Source organism: Pelmatolapia mariae, linkage group LG6, assembly GCF_036321145.2.
Source record: "Pelmatolapia mariae isolate MD_Pm_ZW linkage group LG6, Pm_UMD_F_2, whole genome shotgun sequence".
Lineage (NCBI taxonomy): Eukaryota > Metazoa > Chordata > Actinopteri > Cichliformes > Cichlidae > Pelmatolapia > Pelmatolapia mariae.
This window is the reverse complement of record NC_086232.1, coordinates 1,664,067-1,679,322: the sequence shown is the minus strand read 5'-3', so window position 1 is coordinate 1,679,322 and position 15,256 is coordinate 1,664,067. Positions and strand designations below refer to the sequence as shown.

At 59.2% G+C, this 15,256-nt stretch overlaps 4 pseudogenes; all 4 read left to right on the top strand.

Annotated features, from left to right (window-relative positions):
- Nucleotides 1-946: 946 nt before the first annotated feature.
- Nucleotides 947-1,065, top strand: LOC134629955 (5S ribosomal RNA; annotated as a pseudogene).
- A 4,881-nt stretch (nucleotides 1,066-5,946) lies between these two features.
- On the top strand, nucleotides 5,947-6,065 carry LOC134629954 (5S ribosomal RNA; annotated as a pseudogene).
- Nucleotides 6,066-11,963: 5,898 nt separating this feature from the next.
- On the top strand, nucleotides 11,964-12,082 carry LOC134630023 (5S ribosomal RNA; annotated as a pseudogene).
- Nucleotides 12,083-13,975: 1,893 nt separating this feature from the next.
- Nucleotides 13,976-14,094, top strand: LOC134630021 (5S ribosomal RNA; annotated as a pseudogene).
- Nucleotides 14,095-15,256: the final 1,162 nt, after the last annotated feature.

Sequence of the window (15,256 nt, the reverse complement as noted above, 5' to 3'; positions counted from 1 at the left end):
TCTACAACACAACAGGGCCTGTGCTTCCGGATGTGGACCTGTGCAACCAGCTTAGGACACCTACACCACACCAAGGACTGTGGCTCTGTCTGAGGCCGTCTACACCACACCAGGACCTGTGCTACTGGCTGAGGCCATGGACACCTCTTCAGGGCCTGTGGCTTTGTCTGAGGCCATGGACACCTCTTCAGGGCCTGTGGCTTTGTCTGAGGCCATGTACACCACACCAGGGCCTGTGGCTCTGGATGAGTTCGTCTACAACACACCAAGGACTGTGCTGCTGGATGAGGCAATGTTCATCACACCAGGGCCTGTGCGGCTGGCTGAGGCTATGGACACCACACCAGGGCCTGTGGTGCTGGCCGAGGCCAACTACACCAAACAAGGGCCTGTGGCTCTGTCTGAGGCCATCTACACCACACCAGGGCCAGTGCTTCTGGCTGAGGCCATGGACACCACACCAGGGCCTGTGCTGCTGGCTGAGGCCATGGACACCACACCAGGACCTGTGCTGCTGGCTGAGGCCAACTACACCCCACCAGGGCATGTGGCTCTGTCTGAGGCCATCTACACCACACCAGGGCCAGTGCTTCTGGCTGAGGCCATGGACACCACAACAGGGCCTGTGCTGTTGGCTGAGGCTATGGACACCACACCAGTGCCTGTGGCTCTGGCTGAGGCCATGTACACCACCCCCGGGCCTTTGATGCTGGCTGAGGCCAACTACACCACACCAGGTCCTGTGGCTCTGGCTGAGGCCATTTACACCACACCAGGGCCTGTGTTGCTGATCAAAGGCTAAAATGAGTCCTTTGGTTAGGGTATTAGGCAAGCATGCAGTTACCATTAACACTGTAGTTAAATTGGAGGCTTGTGTTCGTAACTGCGAGTATTGGCCACCTCACTACTTGATACCATAAATTGACGCTTTGTGCTGACGCCAGCAGCTTACGGCCATACCGCCTTGCTAAAGCCTGATCTCGTCTGATCTCGGAAGCTATGCAAGGTTGGGCTTGGTTAGTACTTGGATGGGAGACTGCCTGGGAATACCAGGTGCTGTAAGAATTTGCTTTTCATGTCACTGAGCTGATTTTGATCCAGAGAAGGAGGGTGTTGGTGTCCATTAATGAGGCCACATTAACGACATTCCTTTTGGCTGTTTTCAGCAATGTCTTGTGCTGCCGGGTGAGGCCATCCGCACCACACCGAGGCCTATTCTGCTAACATAGGTCATCTAAATTACACCAGGGCCTGTGGCCTGCGCTGACGCCGTCTACATTACACCAGGGCCTGTGCTTCTGGCTGAGACCATGGACACCACACCAGGACCTGTGCTGCTGGCTGAGGCTTTGGACACCACCCCAGGGCCTGTGGCTCTGGCTGAGGCCATTTACACCACACAGGGCCTGTGCTTCTGGCTGTGGACCTGTGCAGCCAGCTTAGGCCACCTTCACCACACCAGGGCCTGTGCTTCTGGCTGTGGACCTCTGCAGCCAGGTTAGGCCACCTACACCACACCAGGGCCTGTAGCTCTGGCTGAAGCCGTCTACATCACACCAGGTCCTGTGCTTCTGGTTGTGGACCTGTGCAGCCAGCTTAGGCCACCTACACCACGCCAGGGCCTGTGCTTCTGGCTGTGGACCTGTGCAGCCAGCTTAGGCCACCTACACCACACCAGGGCCTGTGGCTCTGGCTGAGGCCGTCTACATCACACCAGGGCCTGTGCTACTGGCTGAGGCCATGGACACCACACAAAGACCTGTGCTGCTGGCTGAAGCTATGGACACCACACCAGGGCATTTGGCTCTGGCTGAGGCCATGAACACCACACCAGGGCCTGTGGCTCTGGCTGAGGCCAGCTACACCACACCACGGCCAGTGCATCTGGCTGAGGCTATGGACACCACACCAGGGCCTGTAGTGCTGGCTGTGGACCTGTGCAGCCAGCTTAGGCCACCTACACCACACCATGGCCTGTGGCTCTGGCTGAAGCAGTCTACATCACACCAGGGCCTGTGCTACTGGCTGAGACCATGCACACCACAAAGGGCCTGTGGTGCTGACTGAGGCAACCTACACCACAACAGGGCCTGTGGCTCCTGATGAGGCCATCTACAACACACCAAGGGCCTGTGTCTCTGGCTGAGACCATCTACACCACACCAGGGCCTGTGCCTCTAGCTGAGGCCATGTACACCACACCAGGGCCTGTGCTGCTGGCTGTGGACCTGTGCAGCCAGCTTAGGCCACCTACACCACACCAGGGCCTGTGCTACTGGCTGAGGCCATGGACACCACACCAGGACCTGTGCTGCTGGCTGAGGCTATGGACACCACCCCAGAGCCTTTGGATCTGGCTGAGGCCATGTACACCACACACGGCCTGTGGCTCTGGATGAGGCCGTCTACAACACACCAAGGGCTGTACTACTGGATGAGGCCATGTTTATCACCCCAGGGCCTGTGCTGCTGGCTGAGGCCAACTACACCACACAAGGGCCTGTGTCTCTGGCTGAGATCATCTACACCACACCAGGGCCTGTGCCTCTAGCTGAGGCCATGTACACCACACCAGGGCTTGTGCTGCTGGCTGTGGACCTGTGCGGCCAGCTTAGGCCACCTACACCACACCAGGGCCTGTGCTACTGGCTGAGGCTATGGACACCACACCAGTGCCTGTGGCTCTGGCTGAGGCCATGTACACCACCCTCGGGCCTTTGATGCTGGCTGAGGTCATGAACACCACACCAGGTCCTGTGGCTCTGGCTGAGGCCATCTACATCACACCAGGGCCAGTGTTTCTGGCTGAGGCGATGGACACCACACCAGGACCTGTGCTGCTGGCTGAGGCCAACTACACCACACCAGGAGCTGTGCTGCTGGCTGAGCTATGGACACCACACCAGGGCCTGTGCTGCTTGCTGTGGGCCTGTAGCTCTGGCTTAGGCCATGAACACCACACCAAGGTCTGTGGCTCTGGCTGAGGCAATCTACAACACAACATGGCCAGTGCTTCCGGATGTGGACCTGTGCAGCCAGCTTAGGACACCTACACCACACCAAGGCCTGTGGCTCTGTCTGAGGCCGTCTACACCACACCAGGACCTGTGCTACTGGCTGAGGCCATGGACACCTCTTCAGGGCCTGTGGCTTTGTCTGAGGCCATGGACACCTCTTCAGGGCCTGTGGCTTTGTCTGAGGCCATGTACAGCACACCAGGGCCTGTGGCTCTGGATGAGTTCGTCTACAACACACCAAGGACTGTGCTGCTGGATGAGGCAATGTTCATCACACCAGGGCCTGTGCGGCTGGCTGAGGCTATGGACACCACACCAGGGCCTGTGGTGCTGGCTGAGGCCAACTACACCAAACAAGGGCCTGTGGCTCTGTCTGAGGCCATCTACACCACACCAGGGCCAGTGCTTCTGGCTGAGGCCATGGACACCACACCAGGGCCTGTGCTTCTGGCTGTGGACCTGTGCAGCCAGCTTAGGCCACCTACACCACACCAGGGCCTGTGCTTCTGGCTGTGGACCTGTGCAGCCAGGTTAGGCCACCTACACCACACCAGGGCCTGTGGCTCTGGCTGAAGCCGTCTACATCACACCAGGTCCTGTGCTTCTGGTTGTGGACCTGTGCAGCCAGGTTAGGCCACCTACACCACGCCAGGGCCTGTGCTTCTGGCTGTGGACCTGTGCAGCCAGCTTAGGCCACCTACACCACACCAGGGCCTGTGGCTCTGGCTGAGGCCGTCTACATCACACCAGGGCCTGTGCTACTGGCTGAGGCCATGGACACCACACGAAGACCTGTGCTGCTGGCTGAAGCTATGGACACCACACCAGGGCATTTGGCTCTGGCTGAGGCCATGAACACCACACCAGGGCCTGTGGCTCTGGCTGAGGCCAGCTACACCACACCACGGCCAGTGCATCTGGCTGAGGCCATGGACACCACACCAGGGCCTGTACTGCTGGCTGTGGACCTGTGCAGCCAGCTTAGGCCACCTACACCACACCATGGCCTGTGGCTCTGGCTGAAGCAGTCTACATCACACCAGGGCCTGTGCTACTGGCTGAGGCCATGCACACCACACAGGGCCTGTGCTGCTGACTGAGGCAACCTACACCACAACAGGGCCTGTGGCTCCTGATGAGGCCATCTACAACACACCAAGGGCCTGTGCCTCTAGCTGAGGCCATGTACACCACACCAGGGCCTGTGCTGCTGGCTGTGGACCTGTGCAGCCAGCTTAGGCCACCTACACCACACCAGGGCCTGTGCTACTGGCTGAGGCCATGGACACCACACCAGGACCTGTGCTGCTGGCTGAGGCTATGGACACCACCCCAGAGCCTTTGGATCTGGCTGAGGCCATGTATACCACACACGGCCTGTGGCTCTGGATGAGGCCGTCTACAACACACCAAGGGCTGTACTACTGGATGAGGCCATGTTTATCACCCCAGGGCCTGTGCTGCTGGCTGAGGCCAACTACACCACACAAGGGCCTTTGTCTCTGGCTGAGATCATCTACACCACACCAGGGCCTGTGCCTCTAGCTGAGGCCATGTACACCACACCAGGGCTTGTGCTGCTGGCTGTGGACATGTGCAGCCAGCTTAGGCCACCTACACCACACCAGGGCCTGTGCTACTGGCTGAGGCCAGGGACACCACACCAAGGCCTGTGCTGCTGGCTGAGGCTAGGGACACCACACCAGTGCCTGTGGCTCTGGCTGAGGCCATTTACACCACCCCCGGGCCTTTGATGCTGGCTGAGGTCATGAACACCACACCAGGTCCTGTGGCTCTGGCTGAGGCCATCTACATCACACCAGGGCCAGTGTTTCTGGCTGAGGCGATGGACACCACACCAGGACCTGTGCTGCTGGCTGAGGCCAACTACACCACAACAGGAGCTGTGCTGCTGGCTGAGCTATGGACACCACACCAGGGCCTGTGCTGCTTGCTGTGGGCCTGTAGCTCTGGCTTAGGCCATGAACACCACACCAAGGTCTGTGGCTCTGGCTGAGGCAATCTACAACACAACAGGGCCTGTGCTTCCGGATGTGGACCTGTGCAGCCAGCTTAGGCCACCTACACCACACCAAGGCCTGTGGCTCTGTCTGAGGCCGTCTACACCACACCAGGACCTGTGCTACTGGCTGAGGCCATGGACACCTCTTCAGGGCCTGTGGCTTTGTCTGAGGCCATGTACACCACACCAGGGCCTGTGGCTCTGGATGAGGTCGTCTACAACACACCAAGGACTGTGCTGCTGGATGAGGCAATGTTCATCACACCAGGGCCTGTGCGGCTGGCTGAGGCTATGGACACCACACCAGGGCCTGTGGTGCTGGCTGAGGCCAACTACACCAAACAAGGGCCTGTGGCTCTGTCTGAGGCCATCTACACCACACCAGGGCCAGTGCTTCTGGCTGAGGCCATGGACACCACACCAGGGCCTGTGCTGCTGGCTGAGGCCATGGACACCACACCAGGACCTGTGCTGCTGGCTGAGGCCAACTACACCCCACCAGGGCATGTGGCTCTGTCTGAGGCCATCTACACCACACCAGGGCCAGTGCTTCTGGCTGAGGCCATGGACACCACAACAGGGCCTGTGCTGTTGGCTGAGGCTATGGACACCACACCAGTGCCTGTGGCTCTGGCTGAGGCCATGTACACCACCCCCGGGCCTTTGATGCTGGCTGAGGCCAACTACACCACACCAGGTCCTGTGGCTCTGGCTGAGGCCATTTACACCACACCAGGGCCTGTGTTGCTGATCAAAGGCTAAAATGAGTCCTTTGGTTAGGGTATTAGGCAAGCATGCAGTTACCATTAACACTGTAGTTAAATTGGAGGCTTGTGTTCGTAACTGCGAGTATTGGCCACCTCACTACTTGATACCATAAATTGACGCTTTGTGCTGACGCCAGCAGCTTACGGCCATACCGCCTTGCTAAAGCCTGATCTCGTCTGATCTCGGAAGCTATGCAAGGTTGGGCTTGGTTAGTACTTGGATGGGAGACTGCCTGGGAATACCAGGTGCTGTAAGAATTTGCTTTTCATGTCACTGAGCTGATTTTGATCCAGAGAAGGAGGGTGTTGGTGTCCATTAATGAGGCCACATTAACGACATTCCTTTTGGCTGTTTTCAGCAATGTCTTGTGCTGCCGGGTGAGGCCATCCGCACCACACCGAGGCCTATTCTGCTAACATAGGTCATCTAAATTACACCAGGGCCTGTGGCCTGCGCTGACGCCGTCTACATTACACCAGGGCCTGTGCTTCTGGCTGAGACCATGGACACCACACCAGGACCTGTGCTGCTGGCTGAGGCTTTGGACACCACCCCAGGGCCTGTGGCTCTGGCTGAGGCCATTTACACCACACAGGGCCTGTGCTTCTGGCTGTGGACCTGTGCAGCCAGCTTAGGCCACCTTCACCACACCAGGGCCTGTGCTTCTGGCTGTGGACCTCTGCAGCCAGGTTAGGCCACCTACACCACACCAGGGCCTGTAGCTCTGGCTGAAGCCGTCTACATCACACCAGGTCCTGTGCTTCTGGTTGTGGACCTGTGCAGCCAGCTTAGGCCACCTACACCACGCCAGGGCCTGTGCTTCTGGCTGTGGACCTGTGCAGCCAGCTTAGGCCACCTACACCACACCAGGGCCTGTGGCTCTGGCTGAGGCCGTCTACATCACACCAGGGCCTGTGCTACTGGCTGAGGCCATGGACACCACACCAAGACCTGTGCTGCTGGCTGAAGCTATGGACACCACACCAGGGCATTTGGCTCTGGCTGAGGCCATGAACACCACACCAGGGCCTGTGGCTCTGGCTGAGGCCAGCTACACCACACCACGGCCAGTGCATCTGGCTGAGGCTATGGACACCACACCAGGGCCTGTAGTGCTGGCTGTGGACCTGTGCAGCCAGCTTAGGCCACCTACACCACAACAGGGCCTGTGGCTCCTGATGAGGCCATCTACAACACACCAAGGGCCTGTGTCTCTGGCTGAGACCATCTACACCACACCAGGGCCTGTGCCTCTAGCTGAGGCCATGTACACCACACCAGGGCCTGTGCTGCTGGCTGTGGACCTGTGCAGCCAGCTTAGGCCACCTACACCACACCAGGGCCTGTGCTACTGGCTGAGGCCATGGACACCACACCAGGACCTGTGCTGCTGGCTGAGGCTATGGACACCACCCCAGAGCCTTTGGATCTGGCTGAGGCCATGTACACCACACACGGCCTGTGGCTCTGGATGAGGCCGTCTACAACACACCAAGGGCTGTACTACTGGATGAGGCCATGTTTATCACCCCAGGGCCTGTGCTGCTGGCTGAGGCCAACTACACCACACAAGGGCCTGTGTCTCTGGCTGAGATCATCTACACCACACCAGGGCCTGTGCCTCTAGCTGAGGCCATGTACACCACACCAGGGCTTGTGCTGCTGGCTGTGGACCTGTGCGGCCAGCTTAGGCCACCTACACCACACCAGGGCCTGTGCTACTGGCTGAGGCTATGGACACCACACCAGTGCCTGTGGCTCTGGCTGAGGCCATGTACACCACCCCCGGGCCTTTGATGCTGGCTGAGGTCATGAACACCACACCAGGTCCTGTGGCTCTGGCTGAGGCCATCTACATCACACCAGGGCCAGTGTTTCTGGCTGAGGCGATGGACACCACACCAGGACCTGTGCTGCTGGCTGAGGCCAACTACACCACACCAGGAGCTGTGCTGCTGGCTGAGCTATGGACACCACACCAGGGCCTGTGCTGCTTGCTGTGGGCCTGTAGCTCTGGCTTAGGCCATGAACACCACACCAAGGTCTGTGGCTCTGGCTGAGGCAATCTACAACACAACATGGCCAGTGCTTCCGGATGTGGACCTGTGCAGCCAGCTTAGGACACCTACACCACACCAAGGCCTGTGGCTCTGTCTGAGGCCGTCTACACCACACCAGGACCTGTGCTACTGGCTGAGGCCATGGACACCTCTTCAGGGCCTGTGGCTTTGTCTGAGGCCATGGACACCTCTTCAGGGCCTGTGGCTTTGTCTGAGGCCATGTACAGCACACCAGGGCCTGTGGCTCTGGATGAGTTCGTCTACAACACACCAAGGACTGTGCTGCTGGATGAGGCAATGTTCATCACACCAGGGCCTGTGCGGCTGGCTGAGGCTATGGACACCACACCAGGGCCTGTGGTGCTGGCTGAGGCCAACTACACCAAACAAGGGCCTGTGGCTCTGTCTGAGGCCATCTACACCACACCAGGGCCAGTGCTTCTGGCTGAGGCCATGGACACCACACCAGGGCCTGTGCTTCTGGCTGTGGACCTGTGCAGCCAGCTTAGGCCACCTACACCACACCAGGGCCTGTGCTTCTGGCTGTGGACCTGTGCAGCCAGGTTAGGCCACCTACACCACACCAGGGCCTGTGGCTCTGGCTGAAGCCGTCTACATCACACCAGGTCCTGTGCTTCTGGTTGTGGACCTGTGCAGCCAGGTTAGGCCACCTACACCACGCCAGGGCCTGTGCTTCTGGCTGTGGACCTGTGCAGCCAGCTTAGGCCACCTACACCACACCAGGGCCTGTGGCTCTGGCTGAGGCCGTCTACATCACACCAGGGCCTGTGCTACTGGCTGAGGCCATGGACACCACACCAAGACCTGTGCTGCTGGCTGAAGCTATGGACACCACACCAGGGCATTTGGCTCTGGCTGAGGCCATGAACACCACACCAGGGCCTGTGGCTCTGGCTGAGGCCAGCTACACCACACCACGGCCAGTGCATCTGGCTGAGGCCATGGACACCACACCAGGGCCTGTACTGCTGGCTGTGGACCTGTGCAGCCAGCTTAGGCCACCTACACCACACCATGGCCTGTGGCTCTGGCTGAAGCAGTCTACATCACACCAGGGCCTGTGCTACTGGCTGAGGCCATGCACACCACACAGGGCCTGTGCTGCTGACTGAGGCAACCTACACCACAACAGGGCCTGTGGCTCCTGATGAGGCCATCTACAACACACCAAGGGCCTGTGCCTCTAGCTGAGGCCATGTACACCACACCAGGGCCTGTGCTGCTGGCTGTGGACCTGTGCAGCCAGCTTAGGCCACCTACACCACACCAGGGCCTGTGCTACTGGCTGAGGCCATGGACACCACACCAGGACCTGTGCTGCTGGCTGAGGCTATGGACACCACCCCAGAGCCTTTGGATCTGGCTGAGGCCATGTATACCACACACGGCCTGTGGCTCTGGATGAGGCCGTCTACAACACACCAAGTGCTGTACTACTGGATGAGGCCATGTTTATCACCCCAGGGCCTGTGCTGCTGGCTGAGGCCAACTACACCAAACAAGGGCCTGTGGCTCTGTCTGAGGCCATCTACACCACACCAGGGCCAGTGCTTCTGGCTGAGGCCATGGACACCACACCAGGGCCTGTGCTTCTGGCTGTGGACCTGTGCAGCCAGCTTAGGCCACCTTCACCACACCAGGGCCTGTGCTTCTGGCTGTGGACCTGTGCAGCCAGGTTAGGCCACCTACACCACACCAGGGCCTGTGGCTCTGGCTGAAGCCGTCTACATCACACCAGGTCCTATGCTTCTGGTTGTGGACCTGTGCAGCCAGGTTAGGCCACCTACACCACGCCAGGGCCTGTGCTTCTGGCTGTGGACCTGTGCAGCCAGCTTAGGCCACCTACACCACACCAGGGCCTGTGGCTCTGGCTGAGGCCGTCTACATCACACCAGGGCCTGTGCTACTGGCTGAGGCCATGGACACCACACCAAGACCTGTGCTGCTGGCTGAAGCTATGGACACCACACCAGGGCATTTGGCTCTGGCTGAGGCCATGAACACCACACCAGGGCCTGTGGCTCTGGCTGAGGCCAGCTACACCACACCACGGCCAGTGCATCTGGCTGAGGCCATGGACACCACACCAGGGCCTGTACTGCTGGCTGTGGACCTGTGCAGCCAGCTTAGGCCACCTACACCACACCATGGCCTGTGGCTCTGGCTGAAGCAGTCTACATCACACCAGGGCCTGTGCTACTGGCTGAGGCCATGCACACCACACAGGGCCTGTGCTGCTGACTGAGGCAACCTACACCACAACAGGGCCTGTGGCTCCTGATGAGGCCATCTACAACACACCAAGGGCCTGTGCCTCTAGCTGAGGCCATGTACACCACACCAGGGCCTGTGCTGCTGGCTGTGGACCTGTGCAGCCAGCTTAGGCCACCTACACCACACCAGGGCCTGTGCTACTGGCTGAGGCCATGGACACCACACCAGGACCTGTGCTGCTGGCTGAGGCTATGGACACCACCCCAGAGCCTTTGGATCTGGCTGAGGCCATGTATACCACACACGGCCTGTGGCTCTGGATGAGGCCGTCTACAACACACCAAGGGCTGTACTACTGGATGAGGCCATGTTTATCACCCCAGGGCCTGTGCTGCTGGCTGAGGCCAACTACACCACACAAGGGCCTTTGTCTCTGGCTGAGATCATCTACACCACACCAGGGCCTGTGCCTCTAGCTGAGGCCATGTACACCACACCAGGGCTTGTGCTGCTGGCTGTGGACATGTGCAGCCAGCTTAGGCCACCTACACCACACCAGGGCTTGTGCTACTGGCTGAGGCCAGGGACACCACACCAAGGCCTGTGCTGCTGGCTGAGGCTAGGGACACCACACCAGTGCCTGTGGCTCTGGCTGAGGCCATTTACACCACCCCCGGGCCTTTGATGCTGGCTGAGGTCATGAACACCACACCAGGTCCTGTGGCTCTGGCTGAGGCCATCTACATCACACCAGGGCCAGTGTTTCTGGCTGAGGCGATGGACACCACACCAGGACCTGTGCTGCTGGCTGAGGCCAACTACACCACAACAGGAGCTGTGCTGCTGGCTGAGCTATGGACACCACACCAGGGCCTGTGCTGCTTGCTGTGGGCCTGTAGCTCTGGCTTAGGCCATGAACACCACACCAAGGTCTGTGGCTCTGGCTGAGGCAATCTACAACACAACAGGGCCTGTGCTTCCGGATGTGGACCTGTGCAGCCAGCTTAGGCCACCTACACCACACCAAGGCCTGTGGCTCTGTCTGAGGCCGTCTACACCACACCAGGACCTGTGCTACTGGCTGAGGCCATGGACACCTCTTCAGGGCCTGTGGCTTTGTCTGAGGCCATGTACACCACACCAGGGCCTGTGGCTCTGGATGAGGTCGTCTACAACACACCAAGGACTGTGCTGCTGGATGAGGCAATGTTCATCACACCAGGGCCTGTGCGGCTGGCTGAGGCTATGGACACCACACCAGGGCCTGTGGTGCTGGCTGAGGCCAACTACACCAAACAAGGGCCTGTGGCTCTGTCTGAGGCCATCTACACCACACCAGGGCCAGTGCTTCTGGCTGAGGCCATGGACACCACACCAGGGCCTGTGCTGCTGGCTGAGGCCATGGACACCACACCAGGACCTGTGCTGCTGGCTGAGGCCAACTACACCCCACCAGGGCATGTGGCTCTGTCTGAGGCCATCTACACCACACCAGGGCCAGTGCTTCTGGCTGAGGCCATGGACACCACAACAGGGCCTGTGCTGTTGGCTGAGGCTATGGACACCACACCAGTGCCTGTGGCTCTGGCTGAGGCCATGTACACCACCCCCGGGCCTTTGATGCTGGCTGAGGCCAACTACACCACACCAGGTCCTGTGGCTCTGGCTGAGGCCATTTACACCACACCAGGGCCTGTGTTGCTGATCAAAGGCTAAAATGAGTCCTTTGGTTAGGGTATTAGGCAAGCATGCAGTTACCATTAACACTGTAGTTAAATTGGAGGCTTGTGTTCGTAACTGCGAGTATTGGCCACCTCACTACTTGATACCATAAATTGACGCTTTGTGCTGACGCCAGCAGCTTACGGCCATACCGCCTTGCCAAAGCCTGATCTCGTCTGATCTCGGAAGCTATGCAAGGTTGGGCTTGGTTAGTACTTGGATGGGAGACTGCCTGGGAATACCAGGTGCTGTAAGAATTTGCTTTTCATGTCACTGAGCTGATTTTGATCCAGAGAAGGAGGGTGTTGGTGTCCATTAATGAGGCCACATTAACGACATTCCTTTTGGCTGTTTTCAGCAATGTCTTGTGCTGCCGGGTGAGGCCATCCGCACCACACCGAGGCCTATTCTGCTAACATAGGTCATCTAAATTACACCAGGGCCTGTGGCCTGCGCTGACGCCGTCTACATTACACCAGGGCCTGTGCTTCTGGCTGAGACCATGGACACCACACCAGGACCTGTGCTGCTGGCTGAGGCTTTGGACACCACCCCATGGCCTGTGGCTCTGGCTGAGGCCATTTACACCACACACGGCCTGTGGCTCTGGATGAGGCCGTCTACAACACACCAAGGGCTGTACTACTGGATGAGGCCATGTTTATCACCCCAGGGCCTGTGCTGCTGGCTGAGGCCAACTACACCACACAAGGGCCTTTGTCTCTGGCTGAGATCATCTACACCACACCAGGGCCTGTGCCTCTAGCTGAGGCCATGTACACCACACCAGGGCTTGTGCTGCTGGCTGTGGACATGTGCAGCCAGCTTAGGCCACCTACACCACACCAGGGCTTGTGCTACTGGCTGAGTCCAGGGACACCACACCAAGGCCTGTGCTGCTGGCTGAGGCTAGGGACACCACACCAGTGCCTGTGGCTCTGGCTGAGGCCATTTACACCACCCCCGGGCCTTTGATGCTGGCTGAGGTCATGAACACCACACCAGGTCCTGTGGCTCTGGCTGAGGCCATCTACATCACACCAGGGCCAGTGTTTCTGGCTGAGGCGATGGACACCACACCAGGACCTGTGCTGCTGGCTGAGGCCAACTACACCACAACAGGAGCTGTGCTGCTGGCTGAGCTATGGACACCACACCAGGTCCTGTGCTGCTTGCTGTGGGCCTGTAGCTCTGGCTTAGGCCATGAACACCACACCAAGGTCTGTGGCTCTGGCTGAGGCAATCTACAACACAACAGGGCCTGTGCTTCCGGATGTGGACCTGTGCAGCCAGCTTAGGCCACCTACACCACACCAAGGCCTGTGGCTCTGTCTGAGGCCGTCTACACCACACCAGGACCTGTGCTACTGGCTGAGGCCATGGACACCTCTTCAGGGCCTGTGGCTTTGTCTGAGGCCATGTACACCACACCAGGGCCTGTGGCTCTGGATGAGGTCGTCTACAACACACCAAGGACTGTGCTGCTGGATGAGGCAATGTTCATCACACCAGGGCCTGTGCGGCTGGCTGAGGCTATGGACACCACACCAGGGCCTGTGGTGCTGGCTGAGGCCAACTACACCAAACAAGGGCCTGTGGCTCTGTCTGAGGCCATCTACACCACACCAGGGCCAGTGCTTCTGGCTGAGGCCATGGACACCACACCAGGGCCTGTGCTGCTGGCTGAGGCCATGGACACCACACCAGGACCTGTGCTGCTGGCTGAGGCCAACTACACCCCACCAGGGCATGTGGCTCTGTCTGAGGCCATCTACACCACACCAGGGCCAGTGCTTCTGGCTGAGGCCATGGACACCACAACAGGGCCTGTGCTGTTGGCTGAGGCTATGGACACCACACCAGTGCCTGTGGCTCTGGCTGAGGCCATGTACACCACCCCCGGGCCTTTGATGCTGGCTGAGGCCAACTACACCACACCAGGTCCTGTGGCTCTGGCTGAGGCCATTTACACCACACCAGGGCCTGTGTTGCTGATCAAAGGCTAAAATGAGTCCTTTGGTTAGGGTATTAGGCAAGCATGCAGTTACCATTAACACTGTAGTTAAATTGGAGGCTTGTGTTCGTAACTGCGAGTATTGGCCACCTCACTACTTGATACCATAAATTGACGCTTTGTGCTGACGCCAGCAGCTTACGGCCATACCGCCTTGCCAAAGCCTGATCTCGTCTGATCTCGGAAGCTATGCAAGGTTGGGCTTGGTTAGTACTTGGATGGGAGACTGCCTGGGAATACCAGGTGCTGTAAGAATTTGCTTTTCATGTCACTGAGCTGATTTTGATCCAGAGAAGGAGGGTGTTGGTGTCCATTAATGAGGCCACATTAACGACATTCCTTTTGGCTGTTTTCAGCAATGTCTTGTGCTGCCGGGTGAGGCCATCCGCACCACACCGAAGCCTATTCTGCTAACATAGGTCATCTAAATTACACCAGGGCCTGTGGCCTGCGCTGACGCCGTCTACATTACACCAGGGCCTGTGCTTCTGGCTGAGACCATGGACACCACACCAGGACCTGTGCTGCTGGCTGAGGCTTTGGACACCACCCCAGGGCCTGTGGCTCTGGCTGAGGCCATTTACACCACACAGGGCCTGTGCTTCTGGCTGTGGACCTGTGCAGCCAGCTTAGGCCACCTACACCACACCAGGGCCTGTGGCTCTGGCTGAAGCCGTCTACATCACACCAGGTCCTGTGCTTCTGGTTGTGGACCTGTGCAGCCAGGTTAGGCCACCTACACCACGCCAGGGCCTGTGCTTCTGGTTGTGGACCTGTGCAGCCAGCTTAGGCCACCTACACCACACCAGGGCCTGTGGCTCTGGCTGAGGCCGTCTACATCACACCAGGGCCTGTGCTACTGGCTGAGGCCATGGACACCACACCAAGACCTGTGCTGCTGGCTGAAGCTATGGACACCACACCAGGGCATTTGGCTCTGGCTGAGGCCATGAACACCACACCAGGGCCTGTGGCTCTGGCTGAGGCCAGCTACACCACACCACGGCCAGTGCATCTGGCTGAGGCCATGGACACCACCCCATGGCCTGTGGCTCTGGCTGAGGCCATTTACACCACACCAGGACCTGTGCTGCTGGCTGAGGCTTTGGACACCACCCCATGGCCTGTGGCTCTGGCTGAGGCCATTTACACCACACAGGGCCTGTGCTTCTGGCTGTGGACCTGTGCAGCCAGCTTAGGCCACCTTCACCACACCAGGGCCTGTGCTTCTGGCTGTGGACCTGTGCAGCCAGGTTAGGCCACCTACACCACACCAGGGCCTGTGGCTCTGGCTGAAGCCGTCTACATCACACCAGGTCCTGTGCTTCTGGTTGTGGACCTGTGCAGCCAGGTTAGGCCACCTACACCACGCCAGGGCCTGTGCTTCTGGCTGTGGACCTGTGCAGCCAGCTTAGGC